The 2,860-nt window shown below is 37.8% G+C and overlaps 1 long non-coding RNA gene across 1 annotated transcript; it reads left to right on the forward strand.

Annotated features, from left to right (window-relative positions):
- Nucleotides 1–1,638: 1,638 nt before the first annotated feature.
- Nucleotides 1,639–2,481, forward strand: LOC136837853 (uncharacterized). Its single transcript, XR_010852796.1, has 2 exons — nt 1,639–2,139; nt 2,361–2,481. It is a non-coding gene; the product is annotated as an uncharacterized lncRNA (long non-coding RNA).
- The last annotated feature ends 379 nt before the right edge of the window (nt 2,482–2,860 follow it).

Here is a 2,860-nt window from a genome sequence, read left to right on the forward strand (position 1 = left end):
AGAAATATATTTGCTGAATCTTGCATCCTGAATGTAGCACTTAAAAACGCCTTTTGACATTATGTTTTTCTTAAATGACAACTTGAAAACATTTTCTTTATAGCTGCATGCTTCAATACATTCCTCATTATATCAGCATGAAAGGTTCTTTCACTTTGTGAAACTAGAGTTAAAGCCCTGTGTCTATAACAAACAAGTATAAAATAGGCTGAAGTTTCTTCGGCGCAATCAAGTTTTCTGTACATGAAACTTTCATCCACGGCCCGGTGGTGGTCTGTGTTGTTGGCACCTATAGTGGTTCCAGACGCACGATCATGGCTATCTTTAACCTTAAATAAAATAAAAACTACTGAGGCTAGAGGGCTGCAATGTGGTATGTTTGATGACTTGAGGGTGGATGATCAACATACCAATTTGCAGCCCTTTAGCCTCCTTAGTAGTTTTTAGGATCTGAAGGCGGACACGTAAGGTACAAACGGACAGACAAATAGCCATCTCAGTAGTTTTCTTTTACAGAAAACTAAAACCGTGGATGACAGGGAAAGGGAGAATCCATTTTCAAGACTTCTTCTAATTTCTACATTTTCTTTAGCCAAATCTCTGGAAGAAGAAGAAGAAGAAGAAGAAGAAGAAGAAGAAGAAGAAGAAGAAGAAGAAGAAGAAGAAGAAGAAGAAGAAGAAGAAGAAGAAGAAGAAGAAGTTTACGGTAGAAAAGAAGTCCTTTAGAAGTTTGTGTTCAGTTCCTAGAGGGGTCTGAAACTCCGTCTCATTATTTCTTTCGTGAAGTATTTATTTGCTGGTTTTCAAAATCTTCCCTTAGTTTTCTATCCACACGGATTTTCCTAATTCTTTAATTCATAGTGTAACTTTATCAAAGAGTCTGGAGGAAACTGTAGCAGCAATTAATATGCAACAAACTGCATTTAATGAGAATGTAAATTCTTCAGACATCTTTGTTATCTTAGCACATCCCGCTTTTATTTCTATTTTACCAGCTCAAAGCACATATAAGAGTATAATTCTAACACGTAGAAATTCCTCTGGAGAGAGGCAAAAAAATATCCATATCCTTAAATAAAATTCATTAAATGAAATTCCAACGCAAAACATTTAAGTGTACTAAAACCAAGATTCAGAGTGGTAAGATTTGATAATCACTGATTATCACCAGTTTTAAAACAAAATATAGCAATAACTTTTTTTTTCGCCAATTGGCAATCAAATCGACGATAAATGAAGTTTCTAGACGCCATTTCCAGATTGGGGTTGGAGGGAAAACAAGAGAGTATCTTCGATATTTGAGAAAACAAACCAATTAAAGAATTTCTAGAGAGAGAGAGAGAGAGAGAGAGAGAGAGAGAGAGAGAGCGCCTTCCCACATTGTCAGAATTCTTATACAGGCTTGTTATTTTATTCTATTCAGAGTAGTATTAACTGGTTTAAAATTAGGCATAAGAAAACATACGGATAATTAGTTCCTCGTGAACGTATATTTTTAAAGCGTAAATGTAACGTGAAATGAATATGGGGCTGAGATATATATATATATATATATATATATATATATATATATATATATATATATATATATATATATATATATATATATATATATATATATATATATATATATATATATATATATATATATATATATATTATTATGATTAGCAAGAATTCGCTAGCAAATTACCTCCCCCCCCCTCCTTTGTTGTTGTTGGTTGTTCATTTACTGCCAGCCGGCCGATCGATAGACCATCTGTCTATCGACTTAAAAACAAGGTTTAAAAGATTAAAGGCGCTCCCATTTTTGATAAAGATCTTTCCTTCGAGGCAAAAGTAATCTGGCTTGGGCGTTTCTCCTACAGGCCAAAACCTCCCCTGCGGGCAGCAGGTGCAATGAGTCAAAGCATCTGTGTTGGGCGCACCCCCCCTGCCCCATAGGAGGGGATAAAAGGCAAAAAGCCCACGAGGTCTCGACACACGCGGGCTGGAAGATATGGAGTGAACTTGTGAAGACGTCCTCAACACCTGGCCCCATCGATGCCCTTGCATCTCACCACGTGGAAGAAACTCGTCCTCGGAAATCGCAAGTCATCCACGGACCGCCTTCTACACGCCCTCGGAAAATCTGCTAAGGTAAAGTGCCCTGGAAGAGCCCCATTTCAGTCACGCTTTTGTCTCGTAATATTTTCTTAAAGAGAAAGCCAGAAATCTCCCTTGTCTAATGTCCGTGCACCTCTTGCATCGGCAGTATTAATTCTTTATTACTCCTTTGGCACCCTCAGTGCAGCCTCGAATTCATTATTCTTTTGTCTATTTTCATTACTGGCGTATAATGTGCATATCTCTCATTTCAGAGGGATGCTATTTCGTGGAAGCTTCTCGGACTGTGGCTGGAATTCCCCAGTTTCATTCAACCTACTGAGTTCCTCTTTCCCGTACTAATGTCATTTATGTAAATACACTACTTTAAATGTGCCCACGTGTTTTACGTAATATTTCCCTCAGTAACCAGAGCCCTATGCTCATATGAAATTCTCCTTTGTTTTCCTCTTTTTTTACGTTTTCCCGTACCCACGAAGTCAGAATCACAAGGCTAAAATCACCTTAAATTGTTGCTACCTGTCTCACAGAGCATATTTCAAACTAAAACCACGGAAAAACGTAAAAATGGCGACCTGGCCATAGATCTCGTTTCGCAGTTGCAGTTCCCCTAGTGTTGCTTTATTGCATTTGCAACTTGCCAGATCAGCTATTAGCAAAGCTAAGCTGGGTACGAGACAATTACGAACCTTTTGTGTAAAACCAGCACACAGATCCAGAAAATTCCACGTAAGTAATGTGTTAATCTTAGCAA

Source organism: Macrobrachium rosenbergii, unplaced genomic scaffold (genome assembly GCF_040412425.1).
Source record: "Macrobrachium rosenbergii isolate ZJJX-2024 unplaced genomic scaffold, ASM4041242v1 13875, whole genome shotgun sequence".
Lineage (NCBI taxonomy): Eukaryota > Metazoa > Arthropoda > Malacostraca > Decapoda > Palaemonidae > Macrobrachium > Macrobrachium rosenbergii.